General features: G+C 37.7%; 1 protein-coding gene across 1 annotated transcript in view; it reads left to right on the top strand.

Moving 5' to 3' along the window:
- The window catches only part of NAALADL1 (N-acetylated alpha-linked acidic dipeptidase like 1), a 712563-nt gene that overhangs the window by 239027 nt on the left and 454956 nt on the right, over nucleotides 1-18580 (top strand). The window lies entirely within an intron of this gene.

Raw genomic sequence — 18580 nt, 5'->3', positions numbered from 1 at the left:
AATGTGTTAAAAAATAAAAATAAAATAAATAAAATAAAATATATTTACTTGCTACACACGCAAAATACTTTTACAGAAACAATCCACCCATAAAAATGATAGTGTTTCTAAAACAGAAAAATGTTAAAATAAAATAATTAAATATAAAATAAAACATTGACTACAGTTAGCCATTTGGAAAACAATGCTGCCAGCAAAGCATACTTGGTTCTGACTATCTGTACTAAGTGAATAAATAAACTAACCTGTAAAATTAACAGCTCCTAACATAGCCCCAACAACACCACTAAAACACATCAATAAAAAACAACTGACAAGAACTACTGTCAGCAGTCAGCTTACTGACACTCAGAAAGGCCCCCTAGACCAATTTGCTCATGTGAGTTAATCCTAACTGTACCCCTGTGTCTGTCCTTAACCCCAGCCCTGCATATTACCTTAAGAAAACACTTTCCCTAACTGCATCACTAATCACACACAGTTGGTGGTGTGGTATTATTATTATTATTTTAAGTTAATGGATCACAAAAGGAAAGTGATTTCCTTTTTCAATCTTATAATATTCTTATTTTTGAATGTTCAAGTTAAGCGATGTTTGAGTTGAATATGTTGAAGGTTTTATATATATATATATATATATATATATATATATATATATATATCTGAGCATAACTTATTGTCAAGGTTATTCATCGATCCTTAGCTCCTTGAATGTTAACCAGAAACTGCAGTACATAACCACATGCCAGCACATCAAATTTAAAATCGTTAAAAATGTATGAAAATTGGCAATGCAAACATGCATCACAGCATTTGCTTATTTATACTGTTGTGTTAAGCAAGGGAATATAAAACTAGAGTATTTACTCAGTGAAAGTGTGCTTTAGCCACAAACATGAATGGCACAGTGTACAGATTAACAGCAAATAGGAATGGGTAAGCATAGATTAAGAAAATATACCAGAACAGAAATAAAGTGTTATGCGAATAGTGATAATACAACTTTGAAACAATTCCTATCAAAGCAATTGCAAACTAAAATAAAGGTGCCTGTGAGATGTGGTAAAATACATCCCAGACGGTACCTGTTCAAAAAATCTAGCAGGGTAAGCCAGTAAGCACAGTGTAATGTTGTGAGTAATAGGTATAAGGTAGCCAGTGATAGAATACGTATCTTTATTAGACATTACCATTTTTAATCTTTCCTAATGAGCAGCTATCCTCCTGTGTTCGGGGGAAAGGAATATATTTGTTAGTAGTCTTTCCTTCAGTTTTCACCCGATTTTGTTCTCAGACAAGAACATCCATTACTGCTGCAACATCTACCCAAGTTTTTCCTAGCAAACACCTAATGCACGTGTGCCATGCCTCAGCAGGATTTCACTTTGGCATACATTCCAGAATTCTATTGGAAAGAGTGGCAGAAAGTTTGGGCACGGGTTACCAGATGTAGAAAACTTGCATGCTTTATCGTATAAGTAAAATTCTTCAAAGTACTTGAGTAACAGTGATGCTTTGCTTGAAAAGTGTGGCATAAGATCAGTGCACATTTTATCCATATCTTCCAGCTCTAAAAAGCAAAGTGCCAATAGTTTCTTTACAGAAAGCTGAAACTTTTTTTTGCTACTAAACTGTGGGGACAATCCTAACCTTTAAATGTTCCACCAAAATTCTGGGACAGATGGATGAAACATCCCTTACTTTGAACATTGGAGATGTTTCTAGTGATGCTTCTAATAGCAGCCAGTTTGTAATCCCACAGAACAAACTGTAAAATGGTGGATTGTTATTCCCCAGGCAATAATTCCAGAACGCATATCCACATAAGGTTATATGCTCTAAGAGACATTAAAACAAACATTAGCAGGACAGTTCTCATGACATAATTTTATGTTAGAGATCCATTCAGACTATAAAGCAGCCTACACTAACTAAATGGTGGCCCTTTACAAATTTCTCAAATTCTCAATTATTGACAGTGCAGCTGTATATACACCACATGTAGCATCATTCATTATTTTACAAATGAATTCACCATTATTAGGATTGCATTCATTCACTCACAAGATTTCAAGACTAACCACACACTTTCGCCTGCCTGTAGCATGTTTTCTCCTTAATTTATGCACATGCTGAACTAAACATTTCCTACTTGGGAGGGACACAGCTGTGGATGTTGAAGTGGATGCCAGAACATCATCTACAATAATGCAAGGTAGGTCCCTAGAATTAAAGGATTTAAGTTTTAATTTACTACCTGCCTCATAGCTGTCTACTTCTGTAATATCTGGTACATGTTGATGACCACACTCTGGGAACTGTTATAGCTGGCCCTTTACATTTCCTAGACAACTTCTGCTTATACATCCAGTACTCTTTAATCAGTAAAGTCGTCTAGGTTATAGACATAACCATTAATTTCTGCAATGTCTGGTACATGTTGATGACCCTACTTTGAGAACTGTTATAGCTGGCCCATTATGTTTTCTAGATATCTTCTTATACACTCAGTACTTTTTATCAGTAAAGTTCTCTAGGTAACAGACATAACCTTCAATTTCAAGTACTGACTTATCATGTTGTGACTGCAAGGTCTAGAGTGTATTGCCTATGCTTCCTGATGTATTATGTTTGATTGCTCTACCCTAAATTGTGCAACAGCGTTTGAATACAGTGACACCTGTGTATGTCAGTCAGCCTCTCTTGTAGCACACGGCAGATGTAAAAGAATACAGGGTGTAAATAATACAGTATCTCCTATGTGGGTGCCTTAAATCCCTGTCTCCTACAGACTACTGAGGGATGATCTATGACTAACCTACAAGGCATTCTGAGATCCAGCCCTGATGGATCTCTACACATTTGCAAAATAGGCAGCACTAGAATTACCTGATCTAAGGATCTAAGTTTCGTCTGTGACATAAACAAAACATATTAGAGGGATAGATATATGTCTCAGAGATTACGTCATCTCTGGAAGAACAGACCCCCCCCCTCCAATTCATGTGAAACAGAGCTCTTCCCTAAGCCTATTTAAACGCAATTTGGACTAATGGATGGGAAATTGCAAATTCACCCTGATTTGTTGCATATGGCCCTTATGGACAGGGACAGTTTGCAGATGTCCTAAGCCACAGGTATATACCAAAACCATTCTTGCCTGTGGGCATTGATAACTGGGAAATTTGGAGCATGCATGGCTAGACTGAAAAGGATCTACGGCCATTAGCTTTTAACCTCCTATGACCCTATGATCCTATGGATGATATTATTAACTAGTTGACTTTGAACAAGTATGATTAGGAATGGATATTATACCATGAACAAGTATGATTAGGAATGGATATTGTACCATGAACAGGTATGATTAGGAATGGATATTGTACCATGAACAAGTATGATTAGGAATGGATATTGTACCATGAACAGGTATGATTAGGAATGGATATTGTACCATGAACAAGTATGATTAGGAATGGATATTGTACCATGAACAAGTATGATTAGGAATGAATATTATATCACTGTCACAAATATTGATGAATAACCTCCTCGATGATAAGTTATGCTAACACACCCAGGCACACACACACACACACACACACACACACACACACACACACACACACACACGCGCACACACGCACACACGCACACACACACACACACACACACACACACACACACACACACACACACACACACACACACACACACACACACACACACACATATATACACACACATATAGCTATCTCAGGGTATGAGGACCATTTGGGGTGCAGAGGACAATTACCTCCCTGCAAATTCCTTCTGTGTTTTATGCTTTGTGGCCTTTAGACTGTTAAAGGTTTGAGTAGCAACCTCCCAAGGTTTTAGATATCTTGGGTGGAATAATCATGTGTTGATTAAACAAGATGGTTTTATTCAAAGTAAACCCTGAAATAGTACTACAAAATATATATTAGAAATTATTTCAGAACCAGATTGCAAGTATACAAATAGACAGTCATTTATCTATAAAAAACTATGCAGTCTACCTACAGCCTTATTCAAACCCAGATAGGTAGAACACATGCAGGACTATGTAGTACAATAAATATTGTCACCTTTAGGATTACGGAATTTGATCTATGACCCATTCTTTCACCATCCTCACAAAACTTAGTCTTTAAACCTAAGAAAATATTTCCTATATCACACACAATGCCCCCACATAATCTATATTAATCCTAAGCATGGATCCAGATAAAGGGGCATGATAAAAAGCATAAAGCGTAAAGTGTAAAGTGTAAAGTTTATTTCCATTCCTTTACAATCAGCAAACTTTCATTGCAGGAGACTATTACAGGTGCTCTCATGCTAGTATACACTTATTGGCTGCCACTTGGTCAAAAAAGAAAGTGCTTGAACTCCCACTGGCTTGGTCTTTTCTTTCTGCATAGCTCTCCTAACATCTGACCCTATAAAACTGTATAGCCCTAACTCTAACCCTAAAGCTCCTACCTTGTTTCCAACCCAATTGCTTACTCCCTTAACTTAATACTCCACTCAGCCTCCCTAACCCTAAAGCCCCATATTGCTCCCTAAACCTAAAACTCCCTTCCCACTCCCTAAACCTAAAAACTCACTTCCCATTCCCTAAAGCTAAAATCTGACCCCAGTTCCCTCCCCATAGCTGATTAGAACTATCCCCAGTAATCTAACTGTTGAGGTGTAAACAGCACATTAAGAGTCAGCTGAAGCCCACATGAGCTACAAAGTGCTCATATCCCTGGCTTTATGACAGTGGTTTTCAAGCACTTGGGCCTCAATCACCTATAGTAGACCCTCATTAGAATCTTTGACACAATATCACAAGCAGATATAATGCTGACATACTGAAAACACTGCAGTTCACCTGAAACCTACTCCAAACACAAATCATTTTTAAAGAAGATATTACTATAATTAAATAAAGGTTCTACTATGAAGCACTGCCTTCCTGAAATTCAACATGCCAAATGGAAGAAAGAATGCCTGAAATTCAAAATGGTAAAAATAGACTTTTTTTTTTTTTTGCCCAAGGGAATTCCCCTGTAACCCCCAATGCTGGAGGCTTGCTTGTACACCCCCAAACTTATATATACCAATTCCACGGTTGCTCCAACTCAAAGAAGGGATAAATCTCACAAGGAAGTGAATCATTGCTGTGGTATACATAGAAACTGCACTGACAATCACTTCCTGTGGTAAACAGTGCTCAATGTTGTGCCCTATTTGTGTTTTCCTCATGCCTCTGAGTCTGAGCAATTTCATCTCCAGCGTCTGAAGGTGATCCTTATATAAAATGAAACAAGGGCTATAGCCTTAATTCTCTTCAACTTAAAGAAAAAAGTAACTTCATATACAGCATACACAAGTACACATACACACAATTCCTAAACAACTCATGCTTATGTATCAGCCTCTACAAATGAAATGTATTAAAATGAAAAGAAAATGAACAAATAAAAATATAAATAAAGTAAAATGCTGACCATATCTAGTCAGTTGTAAACTGACATAATTAGCTAATCATACCCAGTCCTACATATTTAAGATGACTAAAACTAAAGAATCTAAAACATTACTATGGAACTAAATAATCCTACAATACAAAAACAAACAAACAAATAGATGAAATCATAGAGCACATCCTAACTAGAGGAGTAATATACCCACAGGACACTCAGTTCATAAAAAAATAGATAATCTCAAAAATGACTGTTAAAAAATGACAAAAAAATATACAGACGAGTTAGTAACATTGTTTGCATAATAAAGGAAATGCCTTATATTCCTGAAGTACTCAGTTCAAAACTTATCCCGCAAAATTACTGTACAAGGACAAGGTATTTCATTAATTACACACCAGACACCACTGTTTTCTGAAACAGACAGACAGATTGAAGAAAGATATCCCCCAAATTTTTTCTCGTCATTTCTTGGCTTTCACCCTTCCCCCTCCTTATTCCTCTTTTCCCTTGCCTGTTTCTTTCTATAAAAACAGAGCATTTTGCTTCTGCTCTTGTAGGAGCTGAATTGATACTGCTAAGTTAAACACGTATATTAATTTTTTCACACAAAGTCATACCCTTACCAGTCTATGTAGAATTCGACCTAATGTTTATTCACGAATATTTGCCTTATTGTGTGGCATGTACATTTTCTGATCAGGCCTTTACCGAAAACGAGCTCATTCCTGTAACCATTTCCTGATTTAATACATAATTTGAATTAACGGCCGTTACTTGTACTGATACTCCTACAAATTCCATAAGACGCAGCGGTGAATCAGGCCCTGCCTGCTGAGATGGAAATGCTGCATCAGTGTGCTGACAACATCGCAGCGTCTTCAATGTCATTCAGCAGAATGAGGAGGACAGCAGTGTAAATAAGAATAGCTGATATGATCACCCGTGTCAAAAACAAAGGTGTGCTAGAGCTACCACGGGGAAAAAATACAGGCACGGCTTCAAACCATGACATTGCACTGCTGCATCAGAATGCAATTCATAAACATCCCATGCAGATGAATCTTATTATTCATGCAAGATCTACCTGTTTAATTTCTCCAAGTCTTTGGGGTTTTCAATATCATGATGGGAATGGACCCCATTCATAAGCCAGAGCATGATTAAAGTTAGTTTTGTTTTAATCATTGATGTTATCCAAAAGTTCTCTTTGCAGCACCTGCAATGTACCTAGAATTGCCTCCTTCTGTAATTCATATATTAGTAGCATACCTAAATATGTCTGTAAATTCTTTTTTTATTAGAACTGTTGTTCCTACTACTATTGAACTATCTGGATATTTTTCTTTCCCACTGCTCTCATTTGTGCCTGCAGATCCTGCTATTTTAGGACTTTGTCTCTCTCTGTACATAAGACAATATAATCACAGAGTATAGCACTTTCAATGATCAATGCTACTTTGGGTTTTTTTTTCCTTGAACTACTATATTTGTTTTCCTCTCATCTATATTTTGAACTACTGGTAATGGGTGATCACATGTAATATAAACTTTATCAGTCTCTGCAATGTTTTGTGATTTCCAGCGCTTCTCAACTACTACAGTACTATAATGTTTACTCAATCCCTAATGCAACAGTCTTGACACATTATTGTCCCTTTCAGTATATAGGCCCTCTGCCATTAGTGAAAGACACCCAACAGCAAGATGTGAAATTGTTCCAGTTCTTTTTTTACAGAACGTGCATTTTTCTCTTTCTTCCACATGTTTAATGGACTTTGTAAACCAACATAAATGTAGTCCACTATCATGGGCTATCATTATTAGCCTTTCATCTTTTGGTTTCAATTTATCTCTCCATAACCATTCCTACATCAAATCCTGATAAACATGAGGTTGTTACAGGAGATATCTATACTTCTGAGGATATCTATGGCTTTTCCACATTTCTTTCCTTCTCATCTCATCATTCTACTTATATTCTTTCTTCTGTTTTTTGCACATTCATTTGTTGTCTGATTTTTGTCTACTTCTGGTTTGATTTCCATTCCTGCGTGACAGTGAAATGCTTCTGCTAAATAAACTAAGCAGAGAAGGAATCTTAGACTTCTTCTCCTGTTTTAAAACTTTCACTGTGTTTGGATCTCGTGAGGCCAGTAGTCCCACGGCTGTGGATCTATACATGTAATCAGTTTGGAGGAGGCCCATACCTCCTTCAGAAAGAGGAATATATAATCTTGGTACACATTGATTTTTATATATCATTTAATAAGCATGAAGCATTTTTCTTGTTTTCCTGTCCAACTAATCCTCTACCTTTTGGGACCAGGCAGTTATTCTAAAACTGTAAAACTGTTAGAAAAGGGAGAGCAACTTGCTTTATAGCTTAGACTTTATTCCTAGATGTCAAGGCAGTTTTCAGTATTAGTTTTATTCTTCTGAAAGGTTTTAGCATGTTTTATTGCCAGTCCTTCATCAATTCCCAAATATTTATATTCCTGTCACAGATTGATATTTTCTTGTTGTTACAGTTTTCCTGCTTTAAATGTTGCTTTTTCACATTTATTAAGATCGAATGACATTCTTGTATCATCTGAGAAAGTTTTATCCACTTGGAGTTGTGCTTCTAACTCCTCATCTGATGAACTGTACAGTTTTAAGTCATCCACAAAAAATTGATGAGAAGTCATTAAACAAGGATGTAATAATTTCCGAATATGTTAAATTTTATCACTGGGATAATAATTTGCCCTTTGTCATGGCTTAACTGCAAAGTGGTCGGACACTGTTTCATGGTTGCTGTAATGTAATTTATTAATGCATGTTATACATCTGTAAACATTCCTTTATCTATAGTGGGATACTGTCAAATGCTTTTTTGTGTTCTATCCATGCCGTACTCATTGGTTAAAAAACAAAAAGAAAAATCTAGCAAAGCTTCACTTTCCACTGTGTGAATCCTTAAACCTCTTGCCTTAGAGGTGACATGGGATATATGCAAATTACCCTTTAAGGACATCAGGTGTTTCAGCTAAATTGCAATTCTGAAAGTCCATGTCTTTTTCTTTTAAGTCTATTTGTAGACAAATTCAGGCCAATGAGGCCAAGCCCCACTAGCTGTGGACATGCAAGTTTCTGCCTTCTTATGGCATCATCACTACAGCATAAGTAGAATATTTGGCTAACATTTGGAAACACAGGGTTGTCGTACCCAGCTGATATCCATAAACCTTAGGATGACTGCAAAATATCCCAATTGACAAACTGAAACAATAACTAAAAAGGTCACACAGGGAAAAACCAATTGGTTAAAAAGCAAAAAGAAACATTTAGAAAAGCTAGACTTTCGACTACGTGATTCCTTAAACCTCTTAAATTAGAGGCAACACGGGATATATAAAAGAAAAATTTAGCAAAGCTAGACTTTCCACTGTGTGATTCCTTAAACCTCTTGCGTTAGAGGTGACATGGGATATATGCAAATTACCCTTTAAGGACATCAGGTGTTTCAGCTAAATGGCAATTCTGAATGTCCATGACTTTTTCTTTTAAGTCTATTTATGGACAATTCAGGTCACTAAAGCTGTACCATACTTAGATTCTACCCCTTTTTGCAATTTTCTGTTATGGTTTTATTTAGCAACAAATGATACTTTGTTTTATATGACTTTCTTTTGTTACCCTTTTGTTCTATTGCCATAATTTATTTTTTTCTTCTAAATGACTATAAATTGTATTGGCATCAATTCCAGTATAATGCTTGTATTATCACTGAAAGGAAGTTTATTGGCCTATTGTTTTTAGGATGTCTTGCAGGCTCATTCTTAAGAGGAGATTTATTTTTCATGTTGTTATCCAGGTTGGTGTTTGTCTGGGATGTGCATGCAGGTAATTCTTACTCGTGGCTAAATCTTTGTGTAAATATGTTAATAATTTTAGACAAATGTTAGCTACTGCATCTGGGCATGTAGTTTTCCAATTAGGAGCTTTCTTCATTTTTGTTTCAATTTCTATGGCTGCTGTTTTTGTTGTTGTTGTGTCTTTTGGCTTTTCTCAGTTAGGGGTCGCCACAGCGGAACTGCGGTCTGCTAATGATTGGCAGTAGATTTTTACATGCCGAGTTGCCAGCTCTGACGCACAACCTTCAACAAAGGTACGCCCATTCACGCATGTCTCCACACAGAAGACGCTCTAGCTGATAATCGAACAGGACGTCTTACTGTGAGGCGACAACGCTACCGCAGCACCACCACCGCAGTGCCCGCTACTTCATTTAATTTCATATCCACTGCATTAAAACTCCTTACTGCTTCTTTTAATTTTTCTATCCATTCAGCACCTTTGTTATGTTCCACATGGTCTTCATTAATATTTCTCCAAATGGGGCTATTTCTTCATTTTTAGTCGTGTGTATTCCTTTTGCTTTCTTTCCCATTTCTATAAAAAATTTGTTTAGGTCATCAGTAAATTGCTTATTTTGTACTTTTCCTTTATATTTATCTGCATAACTTCTAAGTTTTTCTACCTGTGCTGGTATTTTTTTAATTATTATTTTCAATAGGATAGATTCTGGGCTGTTTTCATATTGTGTGTTGCTTTAACCATGTCGGTCTTTCTAAGTATTTTTGATGATCTGTCCATTCATCTATAGTCTTTTAATAGTGACACTTCTTGTCTTAATTGCATTATAGTTTTGTCTGCTCATTGCTTCCATACTGGCATTTTATTTCTTCCCTTCCTTTTCCTTATCACTCTTTGTTTCTCTAACACTTTATCTGTTATTAATGTAGCTTCACAGTAATATATCCTATTTATTTCTGTTATATCACAAGAATTTCTCTTAATAGTCCTAACTATTGTGTTAATCTGTTTTACCAGACTTCTAACATTTTGGGTTGTATTGACTATTCCTTTTATTGATCTTAATATGTCTATCCACCTCTATTAAATCAAGATTTAATAGACGATTTTCTTCTAGACTGAGAGTACCTTCTTTGCTCTCTATTTCCTGTGGGTATTCTACAGAAAGTTCCAGATCATCTATCTGTGGCATATCCTCTTCAGATGCTCCCTGCTTCATCTGCTGCTCTTTCAAATGAAACTTATTAGTCCATCATTCTGCAACATTGCCTGTGTCACAGTTGTCACTATTTCCTGCTCCTTCTCTTGCTGTGCAACTCCAATTAAACTTTAATAACTGTCTCCTACAGAAGGGTCCAGAGCATCATCATGTGGCAAGTCTTTTGATGTCTCTTGTTGCTCCTTAATCTGGGGACTTATTGTTTCATCATACTGTGACATTACCAGTGTTGGATTTTTTACACTAAATCCTTCACTTCACAGATAATCCATAACTTCAGTTTCTATTTCATTCCTCCCTTACTAATCATCTTTTCTACTTCCTCCTTTGGTTTCTTATTTGCTGTATTGTAAGAGTTTCCAAGTTGGGCTACCTTTACTTGCATTTCTCTTCAAATATATTTGGTGCTGCTCTTTTTATACTGATTAGTTTGGCATTCTCCTTTGCATTAGTATTACACCACATCAGATCTCTCTTTCTTCCCCATGTTCACATGTCTTCCACACCAGATCTCCCTTTCTTCCCCATGTGTATGTGTCTTCCACACTAGATCCCTCTTTCTTGCCCACGTCCACATGTCTTTAGACCCCTCCCACTCCCCTTGCTGCTCCTTAATCTGGTGACACATTGTTTTATCATGCTGCATCATTACCTGCACTGAGTTTTCTACACTAAACCCTTTGCTTCATAGATAATCCATGGCTTCATATTCTATTTGTTTAAATTTTACATCACTTATCCTCTTTATTACATTCCCCCTTTGTTTTCTTATTGTTTTGTATTATGAAATGTTCCATATCTGGGTGCCTTTGCCTGTATTGCTCTTGAAATATCTTTTGAGCTGCTTTTCTTTGTATTAATTAGTTTGGCTTTCTCATCTGAATAAATATTGCACCATATGAGATCTTTTTTCTTTCCAATGTCCAAAATGCAGCCTCTGCTTCAAACTGTGACATTGTACTGCTGCATTGTTATGCAGTTTGGAAACAAAACATGTAGATGAATCTTATTATTTAGACAAGATCTACTATGAGTGGCAGGAGATGACAGATGAAGATTTTCAATCTCCCTTGTTATGTATGCACATATTTTGGGTGTCGGAGGCATAGGAATATGTTAAACATAATGACCTTATAAATATTTGATGTGCCGCAGTTTCAGACTTACACAGTGACAGTGTGTGTGATCACTGTCAGCACTGTATGAAATCTTCTGCACCAAATGGCATCATCTTGGGAGTAAGTAAATTCTGAATCAAAAGTGGTTCAAGGGGCTAGGCCCCCCTGTAATTATGGCTATACTTATTTATCATGACAACCTATAAAAATACATACCTGAGCTGAAGTGGAGGTATTTTTATGGATTTTCCCTCCTCACACTACACTCTTATTTATCTATCGATATCTATATATTTATATAAATCTATAGCTATCTCATTATCTTAGTCTACACACAGACACACATACACATACACACACACACACACACACACACACACACACACACACACACACACACACACACACACACACACACACACGCACAGTATTATTAATACATACTCATACTCAGCATATTCCATACAAGAATCATCCCATAAATCTATGGCAGTGACATCTAACCCCCACATTACCAGCCTAAATGATGTTCAGAGGTACCTGTTAACATATATTTCAAGACAACGGGGCAGGTTTTCTGACTCAGCTGTGCTTGACTGACTTCTGAATGTTATGAATTCACTTTACCTTAGTGGTTGGTGCGCATCCCATGTGGTGGAAGGGTACAGAGGATACCTGTCTTGACAGGTGTGCTCTTCAGGTTTACACTTATATCATACATCAGTTTCTTATGGAACTGGGATTAAGGAAGTATACCACCCATGAAGGTAAGCCTTCTTTCAAATAACAAACACTTTGCTTCAGAAGCCTCAGACAACACATTACCCACAATCATGAATTGTTTTAGAATACACCCAATAAATAATATAAACTCCAGATTATAAAACAGTTTGCGCTTAGGGAAGCTTTCTCCCTTTTCTTGGGAGTGAGGTTAGAATATATGCAGCTGTGAAAGAAATCACATATAGCATCCTATGGAGAATATGCCAGTCTGCATTACTAGATCCAGAACCTACTTCTAACCTGAAGAATTAGTGTAGGTAGTACTGCTGTTTGTGAACTAGAAGTTAACACACACAATATTATAGGATGATAAATGCATATGAACCTATATTCCTAACACAGATAGTTCAAAAAGTATACTCTTGGGTTGACTGACTAGTATCTTTTAGTGCAGGGAGTATGTTATTATGTCTTATATATTAATGAGAATAAAAGATGATTGCAAAGTATACATAATGATGTATCGTGACTTATTTCTCATGCGTTATGATCTTCTTTGTAAGTCAGCATAGAACATTACATGGGTTATGACCCTCATGACTCAAATGCACTGTCCGTTTACTTTGGTGGTCAAGTTAATTTATGCAGCTGAATGATTCAGTAAAATTAGATATATGATCACTCAGCTGAGTGAATCCCTTATTTATAGACATTTGTGGGTGTGGGGAGCACATGGCTAATGATCATATGCTGCTCCCCCTGAATGCTTTATCAAAATTGCAGTAAGAGATAGAGACAGCCTACCGCCATAATTTTACAGACTGCATAGAATCACTGGGCCTGGGGTAGGGCTGTCTATGAATTAGAAAGGGCTACTACATGCAGTAAAATGTCCATGTTAGGGATTATCACTGAGGGTAGTCCATTCTGAATCACAGGGAATGTATGAATGAGTGATTAGCTTAATCTCTTTTCTAATATGAAAGAAAACTCTCAAATAATATAGCTTGGAATATAAGGTAACCATGGATGGTGCTTAGTATTTCTAGCTTATGTGTTTTATGAAGTTTGAATTAGATATTGCATTGAAATGTTACATATGTTTTGGGAGTACTAGGCAGTAAAGCAAGTTTGCGGGAATTATAACACTGAATGGGAAGAGATTTTTGGGAAGAAGTTGCTGACATTAATGCTTTGTTTATAGGGTATAGGGGCCTCTGAAGCATAGGCCAACACTAAGGGACTCTGGCTAACAAAGTTTGCAGATGACTGCAAACTGGGAGCCATTACTGAATCTCCAAATGATGTGGATATTCTACAAAAGGGCCTTACAGAAACAGATGCTTAGTGCCAGGGCCATGGGCTCAAGTTCAATGCCATGAAATGTATAGTTATCTCCTTTGGGAAAAAACATGTACCGTGAATGACCACATAGGTGGCAGTACACTAAACACTGAAGGTGTGATAAGAGACTTGGGGACATAGGTGGATAGTGGTCTCACCTTCGATAACCACATCACCACAACAGTGAGGAAATCCTTCTATATGGCACACCTCATCACTAAGGGCTTTGCCCCACTTTACTCATCTCTCAATAAACCCATTATAGAACACAACACCCCATTTGGTATGTAGCGCTCAAAACATCTGCAACAACTGGAAACGCCACAGAAATACCTCACTAAAAGAATCACAGGCCTAAAACAGATGCCCTATGCTGACCATCTAAAAAAACTCCACCTATACACTGTCGCATATCGTCTACTCCGAGGCGATCTCTGCTTAACATACAAGGCCATGTCAAACCTAGAGCTGTTGGACATGCTACACTTAAAGAAGTCCCAATCCCTCAGAGACACATGCTCCAGGGCTCTAAACCTTGTCATCACAATGAACAAAACATGCTGGAGGGATAGGTTCCTGACTCAGAGACTCCCCAGACTCTAGAATAGACTGCCCATATATGTCAAGCAGAGTGCCTCTTTGGCCCTCTTCAAAAGGAACCTTGATGATTGGATGGGAGCTAGGAAATTCACCCCGGGGATCACGTCAGTCGCCCTGCTAGACAGGGGTCCAGGGAAGTAAATACTGTGGGAAGAAATAGCCAGGGAATTGTTATGGCTAGGCTTGTATAGGCCCTAGGGCCAATAGCCTAGTACCAAACTATGAACCTATGAACCTAAGATATTGAGCTGGTCTGGAAAGATAGGGAAAATATGAGATAATGTTGTTGGCTGACTGGGTAAAAATGCTTACTGGCATAAAATGTAAAAGTTGAGCTGACAAAGGACCAAAAGTAATGAGAATAAACAATTTCAGAATCTACAGGAGGATTTTGATAACCCTGACAGAAAGACAAAGCTGACAATTACAAAAAAATGGGTAAAAATCACTCAAAAATACTATGGTGATTCTACTCTAGTGGGAGGGAGTAAGTGTGGAAATTTGCTTTTGTAAGGGTGCTGAGATGAGATGAAACAAATTAATCAAAGTAGTTGAGAAGCAGATTTTCATAATCACTGATATACAAGAATTATAACGGGTCTACTCCAACTGTCAGAATCCCGGGCACTTGTAGATCACCATCTCACAGCCAGGAACCCAGGTGTCTTGTAGCATTTAAGGGTTGCCACTCACACTCAAACACCGCTACATGTTCAGATGCTGTGCAGCAGCTGTTTAGAGAATATGGCGCTGCTGTACCGTGTCCGAAGATGGTAACCAAGCTGAAGCATGGAATGTCAGGCAGCTGCAGGGATGGCATGGAAGGGGATCAAAGCGCAGGTTATAGTTTTAGAGTTTAGGTTTAGGGAGTGGGGGAGTATCTTGGCTAGGGAAAGGGAAAGGAGTCTGGGGTTAGGGGGTGTCTGAGGACTTTAAATTTAGGGAGTGGAGGAAGTTTTAGGTTTAAGGATCAGGAGGGGAGTTTAGGGTTAGTGAGCAAGAGTGAAGTTTTAGATTTAGGGAGTTATCAGGCAATTTAGGTTTGGGGGCAGAGTTTTAGGTTTAGGGAGTGAGTGGGGTCTTTCAAGATTGTGAGTCAGATGGGAGTGCTATGTTTAGGGTTAGGGACTGGGTTGGAGTTTTAGAGTTATTGTTAGGGCAGGGCTTTGCATTACAGTAGGGTCAAGTGTTGAGGGGGCTAAGTAATTACATAGGCCTGGACTAATGGGAGTAATGGTACATGCCATTTAGAGCAAGTAGTAGTGAGCAAGTGTATCGTGAGCTACTTGAATGCAAGCACGTATAGTAGACCAATTAATAATATTTTGTATATTGGTATACAAGATAGGTATTGTGCTCTCTCTCCCTCTGTTTGTCTCTCTTTGATTGTTTTCATGGAGATGTAGGTCTTGTCTATTTTTTGTGGTACATATCATATTGCAGGGAACTGTTGATGTTTTAATTAAAAAATTTACATATAGAATTTATGCAGGTAGGTCTTTGTTGTCTTATTTGTGACTTAGTTATTTTACAATCTAGCTTCCACTTCTATACTTTGCTATTTGTTTCATATGGAACAAGTGGCTGTACTATCTCTATGCAGAGTGATTCTTTACTATTTGATCTGAACATTCCTTGAAAGTTATGTCCAATTTTACTGAATATAGTCAAGCCAATCAGTACTTTCTTTTATTGCGTCTCATATTTATGCTTCGTTTGGTAACTAGGTCATGGCTGAAAAAGGCACCTAGCAGTCTCATCCATTCACCTGCTCAAAATAAATAAAGCTAATAAATGTGTATAACAAACTCAGAACAGGGACTGTAGGATAGTATACCACATAAATCTGAAGGAAACAAGAGGGCAATCAAAAGAGCTAAGGCCTAAGAAAAGTAAAGATGGCCTTTCTACTGCTGAGTGCAATCTGACTGAGGAACCAACTGGGTGAAGTAGAACTCCCCAGTCACTGTTTTCATATCAAATCACTGCTGTTGCAGTTTCTAAGTGTGTTATTAGAATATATAAATTCAGGTGATGCAGGGGGCTTACCCCCTGCAAATAATGCTTACACTTTATTTTTCATTGGGTGGATTCCAAACGAGGTGTGCTTAGCAGGCTGGTTTATGACCTAGTTAAAACTCAATATGTCTTAGTGGAACCAGAAAAGATAGAAAGCTGAATCAAGTAGAGTGAGAATGTCTTTTATGGTTGCATAAAGGAGCAAAGAAAGACAAGAGTAAGAACAATGAAGCTAAATCAATAAATGGATGAGGCTGGACAGACAAAGATGGAGAAAAGCAGGTTTGTTAAATAATAACTTACACTCAGTGTTCATAGAGCAAGATATGAGATTTTTACCCAAGGCAGTTAGTCAGTAAAGTTCCTAGGATAAGGGAGGCTGATCCCAGTACTTGCACAAAGAAATGTTTCCTTGGAGAACATTAAAAAAATATAAATAAATAAATAAATAAATAAATAAATAAATAATAAAATAAAAACTAAAGGTAAAGAAGGAAATGGGGCGTAAGCAGGATGTGACACAGATTTCCTGAAAACTGGTGCAATACAAGAAAAACTAGATAGCAAATCTTCTACTAGATCATGGAAGAAAGAAGCAGCCCCACAATGCAGAGGGAAAGCCCTTACTGCTCTCTAAAGTTCCCATGTTTGATTACTGGCATAAACACTGGAAGAGTCACAGGAAGAGGATGGCAGTGATTGGCCAATGTGAGCTCATCCATCCTCGGTGACAGGGAGGCAAACTAAAGTTTAAACACAGGCAATAATTCAGCATGCAGGCCTGCCAATTCTGTGTTGCATCAGTGGTGAGACACACAGACAAGAGGTTGCTCATTTGAAGAAGTGCTCATGCACCTCCACAGGGCAGCAATTGTGGAACTGTTAAGGCTGCTGCAAGAGAACAGGAGTTAGTGCACATTCCATGGGATGCACTACAACCAGCATCCTTAATTTCCTGGTTAACCCTATTCTAGGGTCAGAATTAGTCTAAGGGAGGCTAAGGCAAGTCTACTGAATGAGTAGAAGGCCTGAAATCATCTGATGTTCATCTGCAGGAGAGGAAAACAAATTATGGGAGAAGGGTGCTGATCCTAATAATGGAAAAGGATGGATATGATCTACGCTTTGTGGCAATGATAGATACAACCCTGACTGTGACCTGGATGACCCAGGATTCAGTCACAGCTCATGCTTGCGAGGGGAGGGAGGCACCAACTTTCCATTCTTGGGAGAGTGAGGCAGTGTGGACCACTGTCCTGACGTTAGTGGAGGTTAGGATTATAGCAGGCAGCAGATTGACCGGGAGCATATGATTGTCTATACAATGTCATATACATGCGCAGCAGCCCTCAGTACATCAGCTTGAAAGTTCACTCTGATGAATGGAGTTGTAGTAGTTCCCATTTCAGCTTATCTTGCATGGCAGCCATTAGAGAATGGGTCGAGGGACTAAAAGTGAAACAGTTCCTGAACCTTTCAAGGACTCCACCACTTCCTTGGACTCGCATCACTGTGGAAAAGAAAAGGACTAGTGGACTATTAACCCTGGGAGGAATGACTGTGTAAATGAGGCAACAGAGAAGGCATTAAGGTGATCAAACGAGGGTATGGAAACCAAAAAGAAGATTTAAAAAAAATAATAGATGTGATTCCCCTTAAAGGAATTGAAGAAAAACAGATAGTGGAACATACAGACCTATCAACTTGCTGAAAGAAGTCATTATACAATATCTCAAAGCCTGAGGGCACATGAGCTAAAGCAAAAGAATATTAAAGTAAGAAGTTCAAACTAGAGCCACCTCACAAAATTCTTTATCTGTGTGACTAGTGCAATAGCTCAAAAAGAGGTGCTTGATGTCATTGCTAATAATTTATTAAACCATTTTGCAAAGGTACTACTTAATAAAATTTTAAACACATTTTACATGTTGAAGTGAATCTTGGGATGTCTGAATGAGAGTAATTATCAAATTTAGGCATATGATGTTAAGTCATAGGGGTGAAGCCTTATTGTGTTAATACCAAATAAATGGGTAAAACAAAAATACTCATATGCTATTATACTTTTGATGTTTTGAGTTTGTTTCTGAATTTGCCTTTTTTGTTGTTATTAGTGCATACATTGTTTGTGACTGCATATTGTATAATATAGAGCACTTATTAGCTGCCCTATGAAATCAGTGTATAGAATTCACTTACCG

The sequence above is a fragment of the Protopterus annectens genome, chromosome 6.part1, assembly GCF_019279795.1.
Source record: "Protopterus annectens isolate FY-2018-M chromosome 6.part1, PAN1.0, whole genome shotgun sequence".
Classification (NCBI taxonomy): domain Eukaryota; kingdom Metazoa; phylum Chordata; order Ceratodontiformes; family Protopteridae; genus Protopterus; species Protopterus annectens.
This window is presented reverse-complemented; position numbering and strand designations above follow the sequence as displayed.